The following is a 27,780-nucleotide window of genomic DNA, read 5'->3' as shown; positions in this document are numbered from 1 at the left end:
GCTAGAAGCTATATCAACATATTTTCCACATTTAAGCTGGTCAGTTTTGCGTGTGCACGCGTGTGTATGTGTGAGCCTGCGTATAAGAAAAACAGAATGAGAGTGATTTTATTTTTGTAAGTATAAAAATTATCTTTTACCCCAATAAAATAACCTGAAATGTTACAAACGTATTTTGGGGGATGTCTTTCCTTCTGTCTCCAGATGAGTACTATTGATTAGCTCCTATATATACTGGGAATCTGGAAGCTCCCGTTTGTTAACAAAGCAGGTGCTGAATAAATATTGGGTTTGAGTAAATGAGCAAAGATTAACTACTCACTCATGTGGAATTATTCTAGGAAAAGAAAGATAATAGGTTTAAAGGATATTGACTGTCATCTGTGTATACTTAACCTTTCTCAAAGTAACATGTGGACCACTATTTTACTTGTAAAAAATGTTGGTTCCTGAACCCAGTGTGATGAAACAGATTCTCAAGGGTGGAAACCTGGGAAAGTGTGTTTTACACATGCACCCACGGAATCATCATTCTGCATTCTTCATTTGAGTAACCAGTGGTATAAATTCAATTTCCTGTTTGGGATGCTCTCCCCCCCACCCCTTCATCAACTTGATAAATATTTAACTCGGATATGTGACAGGAACTCTGCCCAAACACTTTCGCATGAAGCCGCCAGACTGTTTGGGTGACAGATATCTGAACACACAGCACACGTGCACAAAAACTAATCCCTGTTGGGGCAGCAGGAAGGGCAGCCCTGAAGATGTGGCATTTGAAGGGCCCTTTAGGGATGTATAGGAGCCAGTCAGGGGAAGGCAAAGAAGGGAAGAGACAGAGAAAGGACATATGCAAATAAAGAAAATCCAGAGTCAATACAACCAGGGTGGATTTGAAACCTAGAAAGACTCAATGGCTGGAAAAGGGAGTGGAGGATGGTGGCATAGAAGGGGTGGAATGGAGGTGGGAACCACCTGTGTTCATGGGTCTTCGGTACGTTCATACCACTTTCATGGCTTTGCCCCCCTGGGCATGCTTGTACTGCCTCTATTCATTTCTTTTCTTAAATGTATTTGTTTTAAAGAAAGACTTCATACTGCTATGTGAATGCAGCACTGGCACATCGAACTTGATTAGAAGGTCACTTTTAAAATAAACTAAACGGAAACAGAGTTAGGTTGTTAAATTCTAACTCAGTGTTGTCACCATCTGAAGATATTAAGCAGGAAGACTGTTCTTTGTCAAAAAGGGAGGGGAGCCGGTATTAGGAAGGAGGTAAAGCTAGCCTAGCACCAATATGAGACTTTCTCCTTGTAAGAAGATTGAGAAACAAACTTTGTCATCAGGCAATCCATGGTTATTTAGTGCCTGAGCCATGTACCAACCCTTTGGAGTAGAATCCCTACCACCTTGACGGTCTTCTATAATACATTTCCTACTCTTTGGGAATAATTATTTTAAATCATAAAGATTTTGAATTTTGTCCTAAGGGCAATTAGAAACTGTTGGAGGACTGTGAAACCGTTCATGGTGTGCTTCCCTAACTTGTCCACTGAGTACCCGGAACAGCCTGGAGCCAAAGCAGGAAGCTGAAAATATCTTTGAGTTTTCAGGCTCTGTTTTCAATATTCAAGTGTGATTTTTGTGCTCTATAGCCTCCTACAACTGCCTCTCCTAATAATAATGGACCCTTGGGTAAAGCTGGTTGCACTAAGATGTGAGAGCAGCTACTAGGCTTTTCTTTATTTTCTTTCACCATCTGACCCCTCATCGCTCCCACTGGGATAGGCACATAGTAGTACACAATGAACGTAGGTTAATAAGCAGACACATCCACTGTGTTTATAGTGTGGCTTTTCGTGGCCTCCAACACATGCATTTTTAGGGTTGAAAAATCATAGATTTCATGTATTTCTTTCTTTCTTATACTGAAGGAAAATATGTTTGGGAATTATCAATAGATTGAAATTCCTATATTTCAAATATGCTTCTAAAAACTATCTGATGGCTTCAATTACTAAGGAAGCAGGGCTCTGCATTCTCATTACTCCATTTAACCAATGCAATTCAGGTTTTGTATTTTACAAGTTGGGCTCTGGGTCACATTTCCATTGCTGAGAAGAATCCTTGTCTCATCCCCACCTGGAGCTAGAAAAGATTGCTGCTTCTTCCATAGGTGTCTCTACCCTCCTATTGACCCTTCTTCGTGCAGACAGTCTGCCAGAGCTATTTCCTTCTCTCCTTCTTTTTTCTTTTTTTTTCATCCTTCCATTCCTCCCTGTCTTTCCCTTCCCTTTTTCCCCACTTCCCTCTCTTTCTCCCTGTTTCCAATTCATTAATTCATTCATTCATTCATCAAACATAATATGTGCCAGACTTTTTTACTAAGTGCTCAGGATGTATTGAATTGCTTTAAGCTGCCAGGGAAGCTCAGACTTTTGAGGATGACACATTAATTTCCCACATTGCTAGGAGGTGGCCCCTTAAAAAACACACGACTATGTTGAGTCCATAAAATACACTCCTAAAAATCATCTGTCCTACTTTCCTCTGTGGGTAATTAGCAGGTTTTTGAAAGCATGAGAAACTTGTTCAGACAATGAATCAAGCCAGTTTCCTTCATATCCACCCAATCTTCAGGTCTGCACTCTGTTTCAGGCCAAACTTTTATGGAAATTAGGAACATCTGTGCAATAATGAAGCCCTGAGTCCCATGCTAAATTCATCTTGCGTATCATTATTTGGTGTGGATAAAGAATAAAACATGAGCATTGCTTCTTTGTCTACTCCCCACATAACTTAAAATCATTTTCTGTGCATAAGCAGCCTTTCAAAGCATCTTTACGATTTTTATTTACGGAAGTATCACACACAAAGAAGTGCGCAAATTACACATGTAGAGCTTACAGTATCATCACAATGTGAACATAACAGATCCTTAAGGAAAACATGACCGGTGACTCAGAAGCCTCTCACGCCTCTCCTGTTTACCTTCACTCCTGGCCAAAGGTATGATCTTAACAATACCCTACAAGTTGGTGTTGCCTACTCGTGAACTTTTGATGATGGCCTAATACACTGTGGTCCCATTTGTTCCACAGTATGTTTGTGAAATGAATTATATTAACTGATATAGTTTATCACTGCATGGGATAATTGTATGCCCATTTCTAGAAATCCTCTGTACTACTGAACTTTAGTTTGGAGCTATTATAAATAATGATGCCATGAACTTTATTGTATGTGTTCTGGAAACATGTATTGCTCTTGGGTACATATTTAGGTGTGGGATTTGGGGTCACTATATGCAAAGCATTAGTTTAGTTTTAGTAGAAAGTGCCAAGCAGTGTTTCGACGTGTCTTACACATTTATATTGATGCTAGGAGCAGTGCATGATAATCCTCTGGGCTTGACATTCTTGCTAGCACTTGGTTCTGCCAGTCTTTTTATTTTTTTTACCATTTGGGTGAGTATTCCAGTGGCATTTTGCCTTTAATTTGCATTTTATTAATCACTAATGAAGTTGAACACTTGTTCATGAGTTAGTGGCCTTTGGGATATTCTGTTTTGTGAGGTATCTATTTCAATTTCTTGCCCATTTTACTGTGTTGTCTAGCTTTGTCTCCCTGATTTATATAAGTTATTTTATATTCTGGATATAAGACCTTTGTTATCTGTATTATGTGTTCTGTTCTCTAGACTGCCTTTTCATTGTCTTATGGGTATTTGCTTGCTTGCTTTTAAACTTAACAGAAATTTTTAACTTGAACATAGTCAAGTTTCTAAGTACTTTTTTGCATCCTGTTTAAGAAATTCTCAATTAGGGCATACCAAGTTTCATGCTGCCTAACTTTCTAGAACATTAGTAAGAGCAAGTTTGCACAGCGATTTCCCATATCAGAGCTTGCTTAATTATTTTAGTCATTTGGCTTTCATAAGGAATTTTTAAATGGATTGGACTTTCTCTAAATATTTTTCTGTGAGCCTTCTGAAACTAGTATCTGTTAGACCTGTATTAATGTTTACAGAAGCAATCCTGGCTCTTACAGTGCAGTCCTTGTGTTTCCGTTAAGCATTAAGTGGTTTAGAGAGAAAGGACAGTAGATTTTCTTAACTCCAAATTCCATGTTTCTTTGCATTGAGGATAGAACCATGGATAGGTAAGAAAAGTTGATATTTTGACACTGACCACCATTTCATATGATGGTTCTTTTAGTTAATTTTTATTAATCCATGTAATTTTGATGAAGTATATTCTTTGTGTCCTGTTGTTTCTATTTCCTTAATAGATAAGGGACTAGGTGGCATAAGAATGGCTTATGACCATGCTCAGGTCTTTCTAGATCTAGGCTGTAGTCATAAATTTTAGACAGTCTCTCAAGTTGGATCACCACTAGCGATTATATTCTCAGGGATTGTTTGCATCATTTGAAATCCATGGAGAGTGATTTAAAATCTTGGAATGTAAAATTGTAGGATGGAAGTTGTATGAAGGTGGGATCTATGTCTTATTCATCATCATCTTCACAATGGCTAGACAAAGAGTAGGTGCTCAATAAAAGTTACTCCAATGGAAGAAAAAAGAGAAAGAAAGAAAGAAAGAAAGAAAGAAAGAAAGAAAGAAAGAAAGAAAGAAAGAAAGAAAGAAAGAAAGAAAGAAAGAAAGAAAGATGGATGGATGGATGGATGGATGGATGGAGTAGACACAGTAGCTAGCTCTCTGTGTCCCAATCTTGGCTCTTTCAATTTAACATACTCAACCATATGCCACTGTTTCCTGGCACAAGAAGTCTTGCTCCAGAGAGCAAATTTGTTTTAAATGTTGCTTCATAATGACCTTTAATAACATTCAACCCTGCACTTGTTCTTATTAACTCTATTTCATAAATTCCTGGCTCTGTACTCCAGGTTTAAATATCAGCTCTGGGTTGGCAACCAATTTCAGTTACCCTTTTGCATATTTCAATATGGCTGCCCACTCACAGCCCCATCCAAAATGGTTTTCATGGCCTCATTGAGAGTGTCTCACTCCCAACACTGGCCCTGTAGAAGTTCACAAACTGAGCCCACAACAGTGACTCTATTAAGGGAAAGAAAATAAAATTAGAGAAGGTATATTTTATATTCAGATAAAAACAGCTTGAATGATGGCTGGTCCACTTAATTATTTATTATTATTATTATTATTAATTATTAATTATTATTTAATCCCCCGAGCCTCATCTCTCAAATGAGGGTAATAATTATACCTCCCTCATACGGAGGTTTTGAATATGAAATGAGACAATGCAGGACAAAGGTCTGGCACAAAGGGAGCTGCCATTGCTATTGCTCTTGTACTTCTGTAATTCTTATTGGTATCATTGGTGATACCACCAATCTACACTAGGAATTTCTCCTGGCATGTGAGTGAACTTTGGAGACCCATTTACAGAGGAGAAGGTTGCTTGGTGAGAATGAATAAGAACAAAGGAAACTGGTGAACTCCATAGATGTTCGTATCAGACCCCAGGGGTCAGATGAACTCCTTCTCCACTTGAAGGAGATTCTGTCAAGAGGACTGCTGTTGTATGGAATCAGCCTTCTTTCTCCTTTGAATGGTGTCAGAAAGAGAGATACTAACAAATTCTAACATTCTGTTTCTTTTTTTTTCCTTCAGTGTTCATTGTCAGTCATCAAAATCTTCTTTTATGGCTATATTATACTATAGTGAAAGAAATGATTAATTCGATCACAGCGTATCTAGGATTCACTACATTACGGCTTGGCAGTCTTTCTGATATGGGGAGGCTGGCCACACTTTTGGATAAGCTTTAAGTGATACCAACATGTCATTAGGAGAGCATTTGCAAATATTTCCTGAAGATGCTGCCGCTCACCCATCTGAACTTGATTTGTATGAGTTCTGTTTTCCGAAGACAAAGTATTGAGCTGGGAAAAGTGCCCTCTTAAAGTCCGTCACCCTAAATGAGTTGGAAGGGGTTTGTGAGAGCAGAATAGGAAATTCACCACAGGAGCTGTTAATAAATATTTTTAATATATCTTTTTGAGCCAGGAAAATATAAATTTTTCATTGATTCCTAATTTAATATGTATCTGGGACTTCCTCAAACAAAGTAATACAGACTTTGAATAAGACCAGAATTCAAATGCAATAAATAAAGCATATATCCCAAGACACAGTTTAAGCAAATACCTTTCACTTCACGTTGACACCTTAGTGCTTTCAGGTACTGCCCATATTGCGGTACTCATGTTTTAGAGACCTTAAAAATTCATCAGCATCGCCCGTTGAATTCAAAACCTTGGTTTCAGCCAGTGTGAGGTGTGGACTTCAAACATGCCCCTGGGAAACCCTATGTGAATGGTCTTCACGCTGCATTTAAAGAAGGGACTGGTGATGTTGTTTTATGATTAGTGTATAGTGTGTTTATCTTGTTGTCTAGTTTCTTTTGTTTTGTCATTCTGTTCATTGGCAAATACGTGATACTACTTTTTTTATCCATATGCTGTACTTTCTCTTCTAATATCCCTCCTTTGGAATCCCCAACTACTAGGCGAAGAGCTGAGTACACACTCAGGGTAGCATGCATCATTAATTTAGACCTTAAAAGTGTTTCTCCCAAGACACATAGGACTATTATCACGGAACCATTTATTAGCCTGTTCAAGCAGTGAAAAACCGTGATTATCATCAAAATAAAGTGAATCACTTGCACGGGTAAGTTGACGCTAAAACTTGTGGCTTCCCTAAAGACCCTAAGCCAAAATTGTACCCAGTTATTTTTGTCTTTGTGTCTCTATTCATTTGGCTTTGGTGTTGTTACCTGTAGAACTGATAGAGTGAGTCTCTGAGGAAATGCTATGGAGAGGTCAAGTTCCATATTAGTAAGTTGGACTTATCAGCTCAGCCTAATTCTGTAGTTGTCACAGATTTTTTTATTATTATAATTATAGCAAAGACAGTAGAATCAAAGAAAGGGAGAGAAGACTTTTTTTCAGTGGGGCCAATACTGGGCTTAAGGTCCCAACATGTCAGGGAAATTTGACATCATGCAGGTTGGAGGCAAATACTCATAGAACTCTAAGCCAAATGATAATGTGCATTTGGTTTTCACCATGGTCAATTTAGGGGTCCTGATTGATGTAGTCATTATCCAGGACCTGATCTGATGCTATTGGAGTAATCTCCCCAGTCATAATAGCCATCGAATGAATTACTTGCTTCCTCTTGATTCAACCATTAGGTGAATTGTCATTGTAAGGTTTCCTTCCATGTTCTTGGTTTCTCTCCTTTGCTTTGGTCTCCCTTTTGTTCCCAAGGCCCTGCATAAATATACCATTAGCTTTAATTCCAAAGTATTTGTTTTCTGAGCTATGAGAATTGTCATTCTAGCCCAACAACTATTTATTGAGTGACTAGTACGTGCCCTATGCAGGGGCTTTAAGAGAATAAGCAACAAAGCTGCTTTTCTCATTAATCACTACAATTAAAAGTAAACAAATGTCTGGGGTGCCTGGGTGGCTCAGTCGTTAAGCATCTGCCTTCAGCTCAGGTCCTGATCTCAGAGTCCTGGGATCAAGCCCCACATTGGAGTGTTCCCTGCCCAGCAGGGAGCCTGCTTCTGCCTCTCCCATTCCCCATGCTTGTGTTCCCTCTCTTGCTGTCTCTGTCTCTGTCAAATAAATAAATAAAATCTTTTTTAAAAAGTAAACATGTCTTTTAGTTATAAGATGAGTAATTTCTGAAGACCTAATATATCGCACAATGACTAGCATTAATAATACTGTATTGTATACTTGAAATTTGCCAAAACAGTCTATGTAAAGCATTCTTACCAAAAGAAAAAGAAAAGTAACTTTGTAGGTAATGGATGCATCAAATAGCTTGATTGTGGGAATCATTTTACAAGGTACACATATATCGAATCATCCTATTGTATATTTTAAATATATTACAGTTTTATTTCCCAATTATACTTTGATAAAAGCTGGAAAATAATAAACAAATGTTATTAAAATTATAATGAGGATTTTAGTAGGGAAGCAAAGAGCCTCCTTTGCTGGGGGCTTTATCTAGTCTAAGGAAATACAAGATGTTCTGGAGGGCACGGTGGATCATCTGAGACCCGACGCTTGACAAGGAGTTCACTCAGAGACAGAGGGACCTGGGATATAGTTGAACAGAGGGAACAGAGTGTAGAGGGACCCAGAGGGGTCCAGGATGGCTGAAAAGCAAATAGTACAAAATATGGTAGAAAGTATCTTTGGGATGAAATGGTAGGTGGGGACAAACCATTCAGGGCTTCTTAAGCCTCATTAAAGATGCTGAGCTTTATCCTGTGGGGAATGAGAAGACATTGAAGTGTTTTAAGTATGAGGAGTCAGACACAGGACCTATCTCTTGCTCCTAAATAAAAAATAAACATTAGTATATGTCAGGATAACAGAGGATTTGGAGAAGACTTAACTCTATATATCACACTATTAACTATGGTGCTTGGGGAGTGGGATCTGCCAGGAGAGAGATACCTTATTTTTATTTTAGATACCCTATCATTCAAATATAGATTACTTTTGTATTAAAAAAAGTGTGTTTTTTTTAAGATGTCAAGTTAAAGAGAAAGAAAACCATTGTGTCTTAGCTTCAACATTTTCAACAAAAATGTCAAGAAAGGCAACAGCAAGTTAAATAGAATTAAGGAAAGAAAACTTGTCCCAAACTGTTACCTTTGAAACTTAACCAAACAGCAAGAAAACAAACAAAACAAAAAAACAAACTATGTCTTCTTCCGATGAGACTTCTTCCCTCAGCACGAAGTGGTAGCCAATAGTTTCTTGCACTGTCAAGGACAGGGACTTTGGCAGAGTGTTATTTGTTGAGTCTGCTGCATTCTTGAGAGTGTGGCTTTCATTATTATTTTGAAGACAACATTTTCCCCCAGGCAAAAAGATCTCTGAAGTGATTATGTGAGTCACTAGGAAAATAGGATTTTATTTACAGAAATTCTGTTTTTCCCAAGTTTCTCGGGTTACCTAGGCTTTAGAGTTGGGTTGTAAAAAAGGGAATAGATCTTCTCTGTATCTGTTGTATATGGTAGCTGTGTTAGCCAGCTTTCCCTTCTAACACTGTGAAATAAGCAACCCTTTGAATCCCAGTTTCTTATGACTGTAAATATTTATTTATAGGTTCATGGGTGTACCTTTCATTATGATTCAGTTGGGCTAGGATGAATTTGGTTGTGATAGGCTGTATTTCAGGCTTTGTGTCAGGTTCACTTTGGCTTTGTGTGTATTCATGCTGAGACTCGGGAAAGATTGTTACCTCTCTGGGGTATGTTCTTCCTGTGGCGAAGGGCTAAAGCTCAAGCCAACTGGTGGAATCTTGCAATGCCTCTTAAACCCATGGCTTAGAATTGAAATACTATCATTTCTGCCCACTGCAAAACAAGTGAAATGGTCAAGCTCAAAGTCAGTAAGATAGAGATGCATACTCCGCCTCCAATAAGGGGACTCACTACCAGGTTACATGACAAAGGGCATGTACAATTCTATCACAGGGAGAAAGTGAGACACTGGGAATAATAATCCAGTCTACCTTGGTGGCTAAAGTATCATTAAATGGGAGTCACCTTTGCTTTCTCCACTTAGACTATGCCATTATACAAATTGGAACTCTTCAACCACTATGGAAAAAAAAAAAAAAAACTAGAGAATTATCTCTACGGATACACTAATAGCGGACTTGATGTCAGTTGATTAAATAGTAAATCCTGTGCTACCGTTATCAAAGATACATTGTACTCAAAGAAAATTAAATCATATGATTAAGCAGTTGTTTTGGGGTTTTTTTTTTTTTTTGCCACATAATATCCACTTAAGGTATTCTTCAGGGATAAAGAATAGTTGTAGGCAGTAAATCAGTTAGAAATTGTAAAACTAGAAAGGAATCATTTCCAGAAATGATACAACATCAGGAGCCTGTATCAAAAAACAAGCTTGTCATTTTTAGCTAATACAGCTAATTTCTTTTTTTACCAGGATTGAGGTTGAGTTAGAAGTAATAAAGTAATAAAAACAAAGTAATAAAACAGAATAATAAGTCAAGAGTACTGTTTTTGAATGGGAAAACATGGGTAGACTCTAATAGTACTCGATACATTTAGTTTTCAAGTTCTCATTAACAAAGTGATGCTGCTTTTAAAAATGGTAACAAAGTGGTCAGGACTAAGAGTCATCTTACAGGCTAACTGCGTTTAAAAAAAATGGTTCCATTGTGTACATGGACCACATCTTCTTAATCCATGAGAGACTATAGACTCTGGGAAACAAACTGAGGGCCTCAGAGAGGAGGGGAGGGGGGAATGGGATAGGCCGGTGATGGGTAGTAAGGAGGGCATGTATTGCATGGAGCACTGGGTGTTATACGTAAGTAATGAATCATGGAAATTTACATCAAAAACTAGGGATGTAGTGTATGGTGACTAACATAATATAATAAAAAATTATTATAAAAAACAAAAAAAAAACAAAGTGTACAGAGACTTTTTGGTTTCAAAGAGACTTTTTAAAAAGAGATTTAAAAGACAACAACTAAGTACAGTGAGTGGAACTTAATGTATATTTGGGTGAAGCTACTTAATAAAAGGATCTTTTTTGGACAGTTGGGACATTTGAATATGGACTAGATATTAAATGATGTTACTATTTTTGTTATGTATAAAAAGGACAATTGTGATTATATAAAAAAAATTCAACACATAAAATACCAGGGAAAAAAGTAAATGCCTTAAATGCGCTTTAAAACACAGAATGGATAAGTTGTGTTGTGTGTCAGCCATGTATCCCATGTACCTAGACGCCCTTTTATGACATTTTGCAGAAATATTATTTACCTGCAGTGACCTCCAGTTATGTCCCAGAGGTTTCGATTGTGATTTACAATTCACTGTGCAAATGGGGAAGTCAGGATGGCAGAGTGGGTAAGAGCCAGACTTGGGAGAACTTAGTTAGGATTTGTCACTCTCTGTGCCTCAGATGCCTTTTATGTACAGTGGGGTAATAACAGCACATGGGTGTCAGGGCTGTTAGGAGAATTAACAGAATGAATACTTAGAACACACCTAGATTATCTAGCACATAGTTAGTGTTTCTTAATAAATAAATGATTGTTAAATAATAGAGCTTATAGGTTAGGTGGAGGATGGAGATGGGTCCTAAGTGGGAGACCTCCTTTTGTCCTTTTCCTGCTGTAGTGGGTTAAATTCTGTCCTCCCAAAAGATACATTGAAGTCCTAACCCACAGTATCTGTGAGTGAGATTTTGTTAGGAAGCAGTCTTTGCAGATGAAGTCAAATTAAGATGAGGTCATACTGGATTAGAGGTGGCTCCTAAATCCATTGACTAAAGGGTATCGTTAAAAGGAGAAGACAATTTGGAGTCACACACACACACACACACACACACACACGGAAGAAGGCCATGTAAAGATGGAGGCAGATCTTGGAGGGATGGAGCTACAAGCCAAGGGATGACAAGCATTGGTGGCAAGCACTAGAAACTAGAAAGAGGCAATAAAGGATTCCTCCCTAGAGCCTTTGGAGGGACCATGGGCCTGCCAACAACTTGATTCAGACTTCTAGCTTCCAGAACTATGAGAGAATAAATGTGTTAAGTCACCCAGTCTATGGTTATTCATTATGGCAGCCGCAGGAAACTAATATGATAGTTATGCAACCAGGGGCAAAGTACTTCAGCGTATGGAAACTTCATTTTCTCTGCTTTAAAATGATAGTGGCAATGGTAGCTGTCCCATAGGGTGTCAGGTCTTAAATGTAAGGTGTCTAATACAGAGACTTGCGTATATCAAGTATTCATTACAGGTGTGGCTTTGTCGCCGTCATCATCATCAATAATGGTAATTTCCTTCTCCTAGATTTCTCTGCAATAGTCACTCTTTGAGTCCAGCCACTTCATTTCCTATAATCCTGTTTAAAGTACATGTGTTCCCTGTATTCTAATCTATGTCTGGGCCCTCGTGTGCTTTTCCAATGTTCTCTTGATGGCAGAGGAGGACGAGGGTGTGTTTGAAGGGGTTGGATTGGGACTATAGCCTGAAATAGCCCACAGCATTTGGAAATGTTCTTTCGAGCTTCTACTAAAATTGGGTTTGCCCTGTAATTTATGTGCATTTGCTTAGATATAAATATGGGTGCTCTGAATTACAACCTAAATTGCTTAATTTCCTTCTAAATCCTCAAGGGGAAAGTTTATGCCCTGGGAGGATATGACATAGGCTTCTTATTCTTATTTACTCCTCTAGTTTCAGTACACTGCTACAAACATCTGGGCTTGTTAACATTTTAGTTAAATAGAGTTTGAGAATTTCTTATGTAGAGATGCTTATGACTATTTCTTAGCTGGAATTCCACATATGATCTTTCCATCTTTAAATACTAGTACCTCGAGACCAGTAGTTCTCAACCAGAGGTGATTTGCCTGCCACCCCTCCCCCCCAAGGAAGATTTGACAGCTGGAGGCATTGTTAGTTGTCGTAACTGAGGATGCTACTGGCACTTGTGGCGAGAGGCCAGAGATGCTGTACAGCACCCTTGATGTACAAGACAGCTCACACAGCAAGAGATTATCTGATCCCGGATGTGAGTATTGCCAAGGTTGTGAAATCTTGCTCCAAGCCATGCCCAGAAGGATCATGTTGTGCTTGACTGTATCAGGCCATACAGATTTCTACTTTGCATTGAGGTCATTACCATATAACACTCGATTATTTTTTCCCCTGTGTCTCCCCCCACAGGTCAATATCTTTTGTGTTTTGTGGTTCCCTTTAGCTCTTAGCACTGACCCTGGGAAGTGGTAGATGCTCAATAAATGCTTACGGATGGGCTCTACTGCTATGAAAAAGTCTTGCACCCAAGTCACTCTGCCACTCAATGATTAAAAAATATGTATTTTTCTGTCTTCCTATGGTTCAAATAGCACCGGAAATACATAGGATTTCAGAAATATCATGGTTCTTAGAAGGTGAGTTATACATCAAAGAGCTGAGGGGAGGGGGGGATGATTCTCCAACAAGGGCAAGGGAAGCCAGTTTAGAAGCAGGGACCTGGTTCTGACCTTCTCACTTGTGTGTAAACAGTTCTCACCAGGCCCAGAGGTTGCTCTGTTCCTCATAACTTAATACTTTTCCCTAGGCTCTCAAAAGGGGTAAAATGGTAATGCATTCCTCCTATCAGTGGGTACCTTTAGTTCATTGTTCTGCACTCCCATTTCTCCTGGAACCATTCCCTAATTGCCTCAGCCTCCAAGAATACTCTCATCAGACCCTCAGTTCTCACACTGCAATTAAAGCTGTCATCACGTCTCACTGGGGTAGCTTTTTGGTATGTTTGCCTTTCTCTCTCGACCATGAACTTCTGAAGGGCTTGGATCTTACTTATCTTTATTCTCCCAAGTACCTGGAATATGGTAGGTGCTTGGAATGTATTTGAAAGGGTGAATGAAACTTGGTGATAGTAAATGTATGAATCAGTCAGTTTGGATGATACCTCTATGGGTCTGTATTTGTACTGACACGTCGGTTTCCCCATGTACCATCCCTGTTATTTTAGCTGAGGAAATGCAGTTGGTGTTAACTTAAGGAAAAAGCAAAGGGAGGTTTATCACCTCAAATATTTTCAAAGATCCAGAGTGTAGTTGCATATGGGGAGCAAAAATGATGTGGTGAAATTTCTGTCTTTCATTCTTCCTCCTAGTTCTGCTTTCCTATGTTACATTTCCTATATGATTGGAACCAGGTGTCACACCTGCTGTTTTCAGCACTCCATGTCTCTGTCCATCTCATGAATGGGCTTTCTCAACCTGGTGGGCAAGACAGCCACCATCGATCCCTGCTGAGTAATCACGCCCTGTACTTTCTTTAAAGAAGAACTTTAATTGCTTCAGTTTGGGTCATTTACCAGCAACTGAACCAATCACTCTGGCCACACGGGTTGGATCATTTGATCAGAGTTAACCATAGGACCCAATCTCTAGCTGGGGGAGTTAGAGAGAACTCCAGCCAGCTGCGTGGAATGGATTTCAGAGAAGAAAGAGGTATTTCATCACTAGGAGTAAGTGCAGAAAGAACCGTGAGACAAGAAAGCAGAGGGAATGCCCAATATATCAGATATCCTATCACAGATTCAACATGTGTTGCTTCTCTCTTTTTTCTGCAAGGCCTAGAATCAAGCTTTATACCCCAGCAGTAATTGGTGAGTATATATAGTCATCAACTGAAGAAAATGTGTGATAATTTACTATGTTAGGTATTGCCAACACTCTGGTTTATTTAGAATGATTTGCCAGCAAAGTGCATGAAAAATACCGTAGCCCATAAATAGAACATTTATGCTCTGCTGAAATGTTTCCTGTAGCATACTGCATTGCTTTTCTTAACAATACAATGGTAAAATTTAGGAGGACTAAGTGAGTATGGTATGGATTATATGCTTTCATTAGATCAGGTGTATTTTTGGAATTACCTGACTTTTACCTAGTACGTTCTATGACAGTTCGATCAGAAGGACCAGCTCCTTTGAGGTTGAGGGAATGCAATGAGCATTGCATCAGGCAACAATCGAAATTCAGGACCATGGTGACTTTATTCTCCATATCAGTGGCAACATCTAATTATAAAGAAGGAAATGTCAGTGCCTTTTTAAAAATAATTGCTGGCAGCATGGTTGTATTAAATCTAACTTCAGTTGACAGGGACTACTTAAAATTATTTTACAAAAATGTGCAATCAGACAAGGCATAAATATATCTTTGTCAAAACAGCAAGCAAGAGCTCTTGTTTAAAAACTTAACAAATATTGTACCTTCAGGCTTTGATGGTACACTAGGTTCCAAATGCACTGGTGAAAGAAAAGTATTTGGAGAACTAAGATCTGGAAGTTATATATTGTTATTTTGTATGCTGGGCTTAATTGTTCCTGAATATAGTGGATTGAATGTTCCCAAAACTTGAATTACGTGTAATTAAATATAATGTAACTGAAGTTTTGCTAGGATGTTAGCTCAGTGGGTGCAGGAATTTTTGTCTCTTTCGTTCAGTACTGCATCCTCAGGGCTTAGCATGTAAAAGTTATCCAATAAATATTCATGGAATGAATGAATGGTGATTAGTCTTTAAAAATCCTCATGTTTCCCAACAATGTAGACTTAAATATTGGACATACATTTCCTAGAACCATTCGTAACATATATCAATTTATCAACACATAATTAATGAGCATCTACTTAATTGCAGTATAGTATTCAGTTCTGGAGATTAAATAACGTGATTTCTGGAGATACTAATCAAAATTCAATCAGGAGCTATTCAAATTATCTTAAATGAAGAAAGGGAGCTTATTGGATTATGTTTTGGGAAGTCCAGGAAAGTAAATATGCCCTCAGGTATGGCTGGATCCAGAGGTCCTAAAGATAAAACCTGGATCCTGTCTCTCTTTCTATATTTTTTTATCTCTACTTTCCTCTGGGTTGCCTTAATTCTTATACAGTGTCTCTTCACCTTGTATCGAAGGTCACAGGAAGGCCCAGTTTCACCAGGCATTACAAGTAGCAATCCCAGAAAAATCAGTCCATTTCTCCATCCTCTACATCCATATGAATTCCAAAAGTGACTCTGGTTATCTCTCTTTCATGATATTGCTCATTTCTGTACCAGTACTTGGGTCTACAGGAAGAGAGACACTCTGACAGATGAGCTTGAATCCTGTGCCATCACTGGGGCAGGGAATATGTAATTGGGACTGGCAGCCTCTGGGACTACCATGAAGTAAAAAAGAGGTAGATCCCAGACAGAAGGACAAAGTAAAAGCAACAAGCACAGGGCAGGACAAGATAGATGTCCAGATGTCCACTACATTCCCTTAACAAGCTCTCTGTATAGAGTTTGATTTCAGTGGTGAACTTTTCCAGCTCCCTTCTGAGCAAGCTGAAATGGTCAGGCTGAAGTGATTTGCTCAAGGTCATCCAGTGAGTTAATGACTAATCCGTGAGATAACTAACATCTACAGTTTCCTGGTTGAGAGCCTGTTTCCACTGTATCATTTGGGCTCCCAGATGCCCTATAAACCCACTTCCTTTTTTCCCCTTCACTTCAAACATAAGTATTCCCATTTAGTAAATCATATCCTATTACAGAATTATAAAGTACATTGGTCAATTGAATTTCCACATACGGGATAAAACTGACCTCGTATGTCACGTGTGGGGATTCCGTAACTTGGGTAAGCCCGAGAAAACGAACCATGACTTGATAACACTGCAGTACAAGGATTATGTGAGAGAGGATTTCTTTGAACTTATTCTGTAAGATACGGGTGAGTTTTAGACATCACCCTCTTCCTGAGATGATTAAAATCAGTCCAATAACAAGGGTTTGTACTTGATGAGCTGGAACCCTTAGTCGATAAACCCAATGGAAATCATTGCAAGGATCGGGGCTCTGGCTGCGTTCATTTCACAGCCCCTTTTCACACAGCTAGTACCCTCTGCGATAGTCTATACTTGTGAAGAGGTGAATGACAGTGAAGGAGTATAGGAAATGGAAAAGAATATCGGGCTGGGAGTCCATCAGGGCTCTGTGACTCCGGGCAAGGCACCTTAGCTCTGAGTCTCACTTGCTAACTCTGTAAGAAGTGGGTATTTAAAGCATACGTGCTAGGTAGTTCCATCAGTAACTGGTAGTTTACATTGCTCTCATCAGGCAAGGGTGAACTTAGCCTGGCATTAGAGTCATGGAGACTGGAAAGGGTCCCTCGATAATCTTTTCTTCAAACCACTATATTTGTTGGTAATTGATGTGAATTTCCAAAGGAACAGATTATAAGTGAAATACAAATTATTACAAGCTGTGCCCCAGAAAAAATAAAATTACTGTTTACCTAAGCATGTATGAAGAAAAAAAACGGCAATTATTCCTAGAATTTGTCCCGCTAACATGAATAAGAAAATACTAGGTAGCAAAATACTAACCTGGAGAAAGGGGAAAAATTAGATATTGTTCAGATTTTCTCTTCATTTAAATTGAGCTTTCTGGAAACCTGTAAAACATTCCGTGGTTAAAATGCTCTGGAATCCTTCACAGGGGAAGTGAGAAGTGGTCGTCCTCACACAGCAGCCATATGATGAAGGGCATGGCTTCAAATTTCCTTTTCATTCCACATGCCACCTGGAGATTGGAGTGATTTTACATGTTTTCATTCTTTGTTCTGTGTTTTAATTTAAAACTGCAGATGTAGACATAACGAACCAGCCATCTTTGTTGAGTGGTAAAGAAATTTGGAGTAGGGTTTAAACTATGTCTAACATGATGAGGTAAGAAAGAGATACGCTGTGTGTTAAAGTAGGATAATGGCTGACTTGAATTTACTTCTCTGTCACCATAAAGAATATGATATTTTCTTGGAAAAAAAAGTGATATGACAACCAATGACAGATAATAGCTGGTTGACAGCCTTAACATAAAATAAATGTTAATTTTTCTTCTCTTTACTATGTCTCTGATTTGTCATGAAATGCTATAAAATATGTGTTGATAATAAGGTACTCATGTTTTATAAAAATACAACAATTTCCAAATGACATTATTCAGGGCTCTTTCAGTCTTAGATCGAAAAATCAGCTTAAATTGGCTTAAGCAAAAAAAAAAAAAGAAAGAAAAGAAAAAGATTTATTGATTCATATATATGAAAAAATATATATATCTTCAGGAACAGTTGGATCCAATTATTCAACATCACCATTAATCATGCTCCAATTTCTAAGCTCTGCTGTCCTCTGAGTTGGTCTTGTTGTCTGGCAAGGTCTTTCTGTGTGAAGACAAGAGAGCTACCTTCCAGCCCCCCTGTCCGGCCCCAGTTCCTGATTCACATCCTTTCACCTTAATTACCTTGAGCCCAAGAAAACTACTTCTTTTTCAAGTGGTTCCAAACACAATGCTGGCGTATCTCATTGGACCAACTTGGGCTACACCAATTCTAGTTTAACATCAACAAAATCCATAAATTTTGTGTACATAGTATGTAATAAAGGTTTATGGTCAAGGTTAATACTAAGGTGCATGACAAGGACTACCCTAATTGTTACCAACCTGCATGACAGTTTTTAGAAAACAGGTCTTTTTCAGCCCCATCTTAGCAAAAATTGAGGATACTGCCTACTAGTGAACACTATGGGGTGACTTCCTGGTAATCAAGATCCATAAATTTAATATAGTCTGAAACTTTCCTATTCTTCAAGCAGGGGTCCAAGATCCTACACATTATGATTTCTTTGTGTTTTCCAAAATAAATATTAAAATGTCACGGTTACTTAAAACCGGTTCTTTTTCTATAAACCAGCAAATAAACTCATAAGAGTAAAAAATATGTTCACATGTTACAGGGCTATCTATGCAGTAGAATGTCACTACCACTCGGATTGCCTTTTTTTCTTATTGCCTTTCTGAAATAGCAAACTCCATAGAGCAGACCATGGTCATGAGCATGTCATGCTAATTCTCAGGGCCCCACCCTAGACTTGCTGAATGCAGAACTGTGGAATAGCAGCAGTCTGCATGTAGTCGAGCCATCAGAATCAGTGTGATTCTGATACACACTAAGCTTTAAGAACTACCAATTGGGAACCCATAAGCGATTGGTTGTCATAGTTTTATAACAATAACAATTCCATACGAAATTTTCTTCTGATGGGACTAGCACTAGCAGCAGTAGTAGTGATTAGGAATCTCTTACTGTATGCCAGGCATAATGCATATCTCATTCGATGACCACAGCTCTTGAGTTAGGCACTCTTAGTAGTCGCATTGTATAGAAGAGGAGATTAAGAGAAAAAAGGTGCTTATTTAGAGTCATACAGCTAGTAAATAGCAACACTTCATTTTATCACCCATCACATTCTACAATTGTAGCACTTGGAAAGGTACTCTCTCCAGGTAGCAATGGAATAACTGTAGACTTCATACTCACTTTAATATAAACTCCGCCCATTTTTATTTTTAGCTGTATGAGAAAAGAAAAGATGGAATTATTATCATTTTTTTTATCTTAAAATATTTTCCATGGTAAGATACAACTTGCCAGTCACTGCTGTGCAGAAGATATGAAGCTTGGGAGCTATCCCTTCTATCTGTCTGGACCTGTGCACCAGTACAACCCAGTCATTTTACTTCAGTCACCGGTAGCCTCAGTAGAGCCCATCATGTATTGGAAACATTAGAGCACACCATGTTGATTGGCTCAATGGTGTAACCAACAAGGTGGTAATAGCAAGCAGAATCAAGACAATATGTCTGGGCACCGTTTTCCTCTTGGCCCCGTGTCCTTTCTGGGTCCACAGTCTGAGGGAACACGTTTCTGTGCAGGTGGGGTCCTGCCAGATTTGAGGGAAGAGCTGAATCCTTTCTGCATCCTGCCTTTCGTGACTCTTAAGTCACAGATCAGGAGAACCTACTCACTTAATTTGGATCCTTTCATTTAGGGAATGGCTGCCTCTTGAACTGAGCTCAGCCACAGAAAGGCCACATTCTTATTTTGAGAATAAAGCTGTGTCTGTTCTCCCTGAACAATATCATAACCCCTAACTTTCAGTGTCCCGGGAAGCTCATCTCCCTATAAGAAAAAAGAAGCAAGGCAGCTCTCCTGGTTTCAGGTACAAGCCTATATACCTGTGCTGCCCTTCTGTGCACAATGCCCTCCAACCTGTCTGCCTTTGTGGTAACCATAGTTGAAAGATGGCTCCCAAGATCCCCACTCCCCGGTGTGCATGACCTGAAGAAACTCCTGCTCTTGAATATGACTAAAACTTATCTCATTGGGTGACCCTTTAAAAGAGGGTGGAACGGTCAGAGACAGAAAAATCAGAAAAATCCAAAGCTGCAGGGACACCTCCTACTTTTTATGCCGTTTAATGGATAGGGCCTGAGAGTGACCTCCGGGGGCTGAGGTCCTCTACCAGCATGTAGGGAAAAAAGGGGGAGACCTCAGACATACAGCTGTAAGGAAATGAGTCCCATCAGAAACTTGAGGGTGCTTTGCAACAGATCTTTGCCTAGTCAAGCTTCCAAATGAGGGCATAGAGAGCCAGTACCTTGATTTCAGCTGTGAGAGACCCTGAGTGGAGGACCCAGCTGAAATGTTCCAGCCTCCTGACACACAGAAGCAGCGAGATGATACAGTGTTTTAAACCCCTGTGTTTGTGGTGATGTGTTACGCAGCAAGAGAAAACGAATACAGCCTGAAACATGCTTAGCCCTCCATCCAGAATATTCCATCACATAGCGGTGATTTCCAAGACTGTTACACAAAAACTAGATAATGTAGTTTCATAGCAAAGGAGAAGCAACACAGAAATGCTGCGATTCTCATAGACAATTAAGTTAAGGGGATAACACATCATTTTGTCACTGTCCCTTCTTGCTTCTTAACCGGTTTATTTGCCATCTCCTGCATGCGGTATTATCTGTTCTCTGCCATCTCAGCCCCTGAGTTTCTGGCTTCCAGTGTGTTCACACATTGATTCAGAACTGCAGTAGTATGTTTTGTTTCTGCAATTGTTGAAATATTTTCATTGTATCATTAAAACTGCAATATCCCATGGGGCGCCTGGGTGGCACAGCGGTTAAGCGTCTGCCTTCGGCTCAGGGCGTGATCCTGGCGTTGTGGGATCGAGCCCCACGTCAGGCTCTTCTGCTGTGAGCCTGCTTCTTCCTCTCCCACTCCCCCTGCTTGTGTTCCCTCTCTCGCTGGCTGTCTCTATCTCTGTCGAATAAATAAATAAAATCTTTAAAAAAAAAAAAAACTGCAATATCCCAAAGACCTTTTTGTCTTTGTTGTTCATGTTTGTGGTGTTGGAGAACGGAGTATTTTTGTTTCATAATACAGACACAACTAAGAGCAAAAGTATAAGCTCCAATACAATTTATATCTAATTTATTGTCTCAGATTGAAATTCAAGAATACACAGTCCAAATTAACGGATATGAAACCACTAGTAACAGAAATTCTGGGCCTGTCTTTTAAGCCCATATACATCAGTTTTAATTTTTTCCTGAAGTATTGACTTAAAGATGATTTGAAAGCACCAAAGTTCATCACAAAGATCTATTTTGTTTTTCATTTGCTGCCCTGGGTCTGTAAAGACCTTGCATTTGAGAGAAAAAGAAAGGGAGAAAAAAAAATGTAACTATCTCTCCTATTACCACCAAGTCCTATTTTGGAAGAATTGTCTATTATTTAACACCTTCCATTTGTTTTACCTTAGAAGTGTGATTCCATTATCAGAACCTGAAGAAATTGAAACTAACTTAGAAGGCTTTGTCACAAGTATCTTGACTCTAGTCAGGAAAACTAGGCTTGTCACGGGTCTTCATTTTTAGGGTCTTTCCTCTAAAATGAAAGGTGATCTATATAGATGACAACTCAGGGGACCATCCCGAGAGTCCAGGTATTATCAGCAAGATCATCGGCATTCACACACATTAATTAGGCCCTTTTGTGATCAGCTTTGCGTGCTGACTAATGCCTTCACTTTCACTTCTTTTTGTTTTCTTTCATTGTTCTAATGTGTCAACTGTATCTACCCTTTGGCCTGGCACAATGAAGAAAGCCACTTTTGATGCCCAGTGCGTCATGGCACAGCTCCCCAGGGCTCAGCAGGACAATAAATACCCACGACTCCCTCTCCATGCACATGCATCTATTCTTCTCTAATCCCATTCAGATAGCTAACCTGCTGTTGCTGCTACTAGCTGCCGTTAGTTACCATTTTTGTAGTATTTTTTTTGTTCCAGACCCTGAGATAGTATATTAGTTAGCTATTGCTGCCTAACAAATCACCCTGAAACTTAGATGCTAAAGCAACAACAAACATTAATTATTTCACCATTTCTGTGGGTTAGAAATCCAGAACTGAATTAGGGATTTCTAGTTCAGGGTGTCTCATGAAGTTGTAAACAAAATAGTGTGTAGGGCTGCAGTCATCTGAAGGCTTGATGGTGGATCCCATGCTGAAATAACCCACACACCCAACCAGCAAGTTGATGCTGGCTATTTGAAGAAGGTCTTAGTTCCTTACCACTTGGCTCTCTCCATGGGGCTGCTGGAGTGTTTCCACAACATGGCCGCTAGCTTCCCTCAAGGCACAGGGCACAAGGGACAGCAAAGCACTCATAGCTTTAGATTTTATAACATAGCCTTGGAAATCATACACCACCATTTCTGCAATATTTTACTGGTTGTGCCGGTTAGATTGACTCAATGAGAGGACTTAACAAGAGCATGAATCAGGTGGTAAGAATCAATGTGGAATCAATGTGGCCATCTTGGAATGTAACTATTAGATATAGGTATATCACATAATTTTTGCTTACAAAGTTTATTTTCTGTATGCTAGTCTCAACTACCAAGTATTTTTCCTGCCTTGAAAGATGTGACAAAGAGAATGGATTCTGAGCATATTGACTAATGCCTTAATTTCATGATGCTTATCTCTGAATCTGTCTGAATCTCAGTATTTAAAAATAATTACTTCCATATTAGTATTTGCCAGTCACCGTTCTGGGCACCAAGGATACCGTGGAGATTGAGGTAGGCAAAATGCCAGCCATCATGGAGCTTATAGCCTAGGCGGGACAGACCCTAAACAAGTAAATAGCTTTGTAATGAAAATGAATGAGCACTGAAATAGGAAATAACTGGAGAGTGGTGGTTATATAGGATAGGGTAGCCACAGATGAAGAGAGAACATTCAATCCAAGACCAAAAAAGCATGATTAAGGAACCTGTGATGTAAAGATAGGGAACTGTGAGGGGTGGGGGAACAAGTCCAAGGAAAGAGCGAAGGCAGAAGCCATTAGGGAAAGAATTTGGCCTGTTAAGGAACTAAAAAAAAAGATCAGTGTAGTTAAAGCACAGTGAGTGGGGAGGAGAGCGACAGGAGATGAGATTGGGGAGGAAAAAAACGAAAAAAGCCAAGTCACATGAGCCTTGTGGGTCACTTCTAAATGCAATGGCAGCCATTGAGCCATTGACAAATTTTAGTAGAGAAGCAAGGTGATCTTCTTTATGTTTTGGTTTGACCACTCTTGGCACTGGGTAGAAAATGGATGGTCCATCCCACCTGCTGTTACTTTTGTTCTTCTTTTTGTTTTCTTTCATTGGTTCTGCATGTGCACGCCCAGCCCTGTGGCTGAAGTAAACATGGAGCTGCTAGATGGGCTTGCAGCACACCATTCCAGCCACAGGGGGAGCTGTCATCTTTAGAAGCTCTTAGCCTATTCCACATTCTCTCTCAATTACCTTAGCGTTGAACAAACATAACTTTCTAAGGGTGGTATTTGTACAAAAGACATTTTAGGCAGAGAAACAATAGAACATAAACCTAGTGAGGTTACCAGTTTCTTTGCACTTCAATAGGTACATTGGTACCTGATTCTTTTAGATGGTATGACCAGTTATAATACTTTATTGTCAGTTAATTGAAAAAAGGCAAATCCAGCTAATATAAGTAGAAAATGAATTTACTGGATGACTACCAGGGGACTTGGAAAATTGAAGGGAATGTTGGAAAAACATCTTTTAGGAAACATACACACACACAGAAATCAGTACCTGGCCATGATTTAAGATGTAGGATCTAGTTCACAATTTCTTCACGTTGTCATTTCTGGAATGAATGGACTCCACCACTTTTTACTGTTTTTCTTTCTGCATCATTCTCCTTAACAGTAAAAATCTTGAGAGCTCATTAATGTGGCTTGATACTATGTAGTTCTGAGGAATAATATTCCAGAAGGAAATCAGGGTGTCCTTACCAAAAGTGATACTTTCCCTTTACTTTCCCTTCTTCTACCTCCAAGCTCCCTACAGGGTGAGGCAGGGGAGGATATTGGATGTATGGGAGATATTAAATCTTAGGGGAAATTAATCCTGAGATTCTATCAATCTCACACCCAGCGAAGGCGATGCCCAACTTACATGTTCAGGGTTATTTGATCAGTAAATTATGAAAAGTCATATACCACATCTTTCTGCATAATAACCTCCAGTGTAAGAATTATACCCATGGCAAATGTTTGAGACCAGCAGAGCCATCCAGAAAGTTTTGCTTAAATCTAGAAGAGCCTTTAGCACATTCTTCCAATATTGAATCAATTCAACCTTGACTTTAATAAAAAAGTATTTGACATTTGTCCATCCTTACCTCAGATGGGTATTATTATACAGAAAACATATGACATATAAAAAAGAGTTAACTTCAATGTAGATCTGTTGTTACCATCATCAGCTGTGTATGTATGTGTCTACTGTGCTACTCCTTTGGGATGGACTGAAGCTGTTTCTCAGTTGATTCTGACTCTCCTATTCAAACATATTAGCATTGATTTCTTGGATTAGCTTGTTAGAACAGATCTGTCAGGCTATCAGTCCTTTCCTTAGCATACATCGACAACTCAACATTCAGCATGGTCCAGATGCTTCTGTCTGTCCTTCTCATTCCTTTTAGTCATTTGTAGAATACAGTCAAACATACTGGGAGCAATATAGCTTAGTTACTAAACTGAATAAGAATCAAACTCTATGAATAGAAACCGTGATGCTTTGTCACTCTCCTGGCCACATGGCGTAAGTACAACTTTTGGGTTAGTCTTCCAAAATTTTCCCACCCAATGCCTTCGGTGCTTTGAGGTCTTTTCCTTTACAAGAAATTGGCATGATGAAGCTCTAGCCTTTTAACCACACAATTTCTATTGGGTAGAAGAGCTGTGTGCTTCGGAGCAAAGGCTCTGGGTTCAGTGGGACCAGAACTCAAATCCTTAGGTCATTCTTCCTCACTGTGTGACCCTATGCAATTAAGATAATATCTCTGGGCCTCTGTTTCCTTTAATTATAGTAAAAATAACTGAGGTTAAGTAATGTAATATGTGTTAAATTCTTGTTGCTGTGTCTAACACACAGCAAGAGATCAAAAAATGTTTTAAATTGCCAGCAGCAGCTTCAGTTTGTCCTTACAGTGCCTTGCAGGATGTTCCCAGGCTCCTCATACACAGGCCATCTTTGGTGATTTACTGCATTCATAAGAGAATCCGTTGCACCTGCCTTTTAAATAATAAATGCCAAATGTTTTCTTTTGAAGGTGGTAAGGAAAAAGAGACCCCAAAGAGCAAGTGGGGACTTCTCAACGATCTTAGCTCAAGTGTCTTAATAAGGGAGAAAGTTATAGTTTTGCTTAGATGTTCCATATATCATTGCTGATCTGTGAAATGAAGGGCACTCCGATTTCTGCACTATTTAATCATATCAATATAAAGCTCCATAAAACTACTTTATATTCAGTGCCACATCTTTAGTCCAGTATGCCAGGGAGGTTTCACTCTGAATTAGTGTGGTTAAAACTGAAATCAAAACCTGAGATAGTAAGCATGCCTAAGAGGAATATTAATAACAGCAAAACCAAAACAATAATAATAGAAAGATTGCACTCGACATGCCCAGAGTACTTTCCATGCATTATCTCATTTAATCTTCACACCAAATGACATAGTTCTAAAAAATTAAAAAAAAAAATGCTGAGAACATAGGGTTTGGGGGTCAGACAGAGTTGAAATTCAGGTTCTATGACCTTGGCCTGGTTATTTTTCACCTCGCAATTTTGCCATCTAAAAAAAGGAGCGTATAATTCTTGAAAAATGGAGACTTGGATAAAATGTAGATTGAGTTGGGTTTGATGGTAAGTTTTTAAATACAATACCAAAAGTATGATCCGCCAAAGAAAAGACTGATAAACTAAACTTTATTAAAAATAGAACTTTTGCTCTGGGACAGACTTAAGAGGATGGAAAGACAAACAACAGAATGGGCGAAAATAAATGTAAAACACCCAGTGAAGGACAGCAAGCCAGTAGAATGGCTTAAATCATAAAAACTGATAATAACGATTGCTGGGAAAGATATGGAGCAAATAGAATTCTCATTCGTTGCTGGTGAGAATAAAAACTGGTATAACCACTTTGGAAGACAGTTTGACAATATCTTACAAAGCTTAACATAATCTTATTATATGATCTAGCAATCATGCTTCTAGATATTACCCAACTGACTTGAAAGTTTATGTCCACACAGAAACCTGCAGGTAAATGTTAAAACAACTTCAATATGTGAATGCACAAACTATGGCATATCCATACAGTGGAATATTATTCGGCATAAAAAGAAGTGAGCTTTTTAGTTCTGAAAAGACATGAGGAAACTTAAATGCATATAGCTAAGTGAAAGACACCATTATGGAACGACTACAGGATGCATGATTTCAACGTATGGCGTTCTGGGAAAAAATAAAACTTTAGAGAGAGTTACCAGATCTTTGGTGGCCAGAGATTCAGGATTGAACAGATCACGCACAGGGGATTTTTTTAAAGCAGTAAAACTATTCTCTGATACTGTAATTGTGGATACATGACACTATGCATTCGTCAAAACCCACTGAAATTTACAGAACAAAGAATAAACTTGAGGGGCGCCTGGGTGGCACAGTCATTAAGCGTCTGCCTTTGGCTCAGGGCGTGATCCCAGTGTTCTGGGATCGAGCCCCACATCAGGCTCCTGTGCTAGGAGCCTGCTTCTTCCTCTCCCATTCCCCCTGCTTGTGTTCCCTCTCTCCCTGGCTGTCTCTGTCAAATAAATAAAAACAAAATCTTTAAAAAAAAAAAAAAAAGAATAAACTTGAATGTTTGCAAATATAAAAAAATAGTTCAGAGATCAAGGGAATCCCAGGTGAATGGAGACCGTGACAACAACAAAACTAATCATATTAAAATATATGAAACAACCTCATTGAAAAGAGTAGAGAAACACAACACTGACATGTAGTCCTGGAAATACATGGAGTTTGTAAAACAAAGGTAAAAGAAATTGTACGTAAATATGTACCATAGTTGATAAAGGTATATCCCAAAGGAGCAGGGGTTAAATGTGTATACATGTCGGTGGATAAACACATAAAAACATCCCTGCAGTAACAGTGAGCACACTTAGCGTCCAGATCTTGGTTGCTAATACTGTGATCTAATAAAAGGATCCAGGGCTCCTCGCAGAAGTGGCTCATTCAAGGACTGGGACAGAAAATAGACAAGATGAGCCTGGGGCATCTTGCAGTGCCAGAGAGCAAGCAAGTGCACACACAAAAAGTAAACACCCCACTCTGATGGGGTCAAAGGGACACAGGCACTAACTGAAAGAGCTCCCAGTGAAGAAAACTGGGAAAACAAAATACAGTGGTAGTGGGTTATAACCCAAGGTATAAAATAAGTATCCATGAACTCATTCTGATGTCAACCAATGAACACAGAGATAAATGGAAAGCAATAGACAAATCCATGCAGAATTCTAAGTAATTTATTAAGATGTTCCACCTTCAAGGAGCTAAGGCATAACTCCCCATTCTTTAAGGGTAGGTTGTGCATAGTGACTTCCTTCTAAAGTGAACAGTGTGAAAACAGGGGGCAGGAGGTAAGACTAACTTTGCCAGTGGTAAATCTGGCAAACGGTGCCTCAGCCAGGTGATTAAGGTTAACATCATCAGGGATGCCATGTTGATAGTAGGTGTCTTTGATGTAATGAGAGGAAAATGATACTTGGGCTCTGTGGTCTTCCTCTTTCAAATCTTAATCTCAGTCTAATCATGAGAAAGACCTCAGATAAATCTAAACTGA

General features: G+C 39.0%; 1 protein-coding gene across 1 annotated transcript in view; it reads left to right on the top strand.

Moving 5' to 3' along the window:
* Positions 1–27,780, top strand: part of TAFA1 (TAFA chemokine like family member 1) — a 356,224-nt gene that overhangs the window by 44,405 nt on the left and 284,039 nt on the right. The window lies entirely within an intron of this gene.

This window comes from Ursus americanus, chromosome 14, assembly GCF_024610735.1.
Source record: "Ursus americanus isolate L20-20 chromosome 14, mUrsAme1.1.p, whole genome shotgun sequence".
In the NCBI taxonomy this organism is placed as follows: Eukaryota; Metazoa; Chordata; class Mammalia; order Carnivora; family Ursidae; genus Ursus; species Ursus americanus.
Note: the sequence above shows the minus strand (reverse complement) of the source record. Positions and strands in the feature narration are given on the sequence as shown.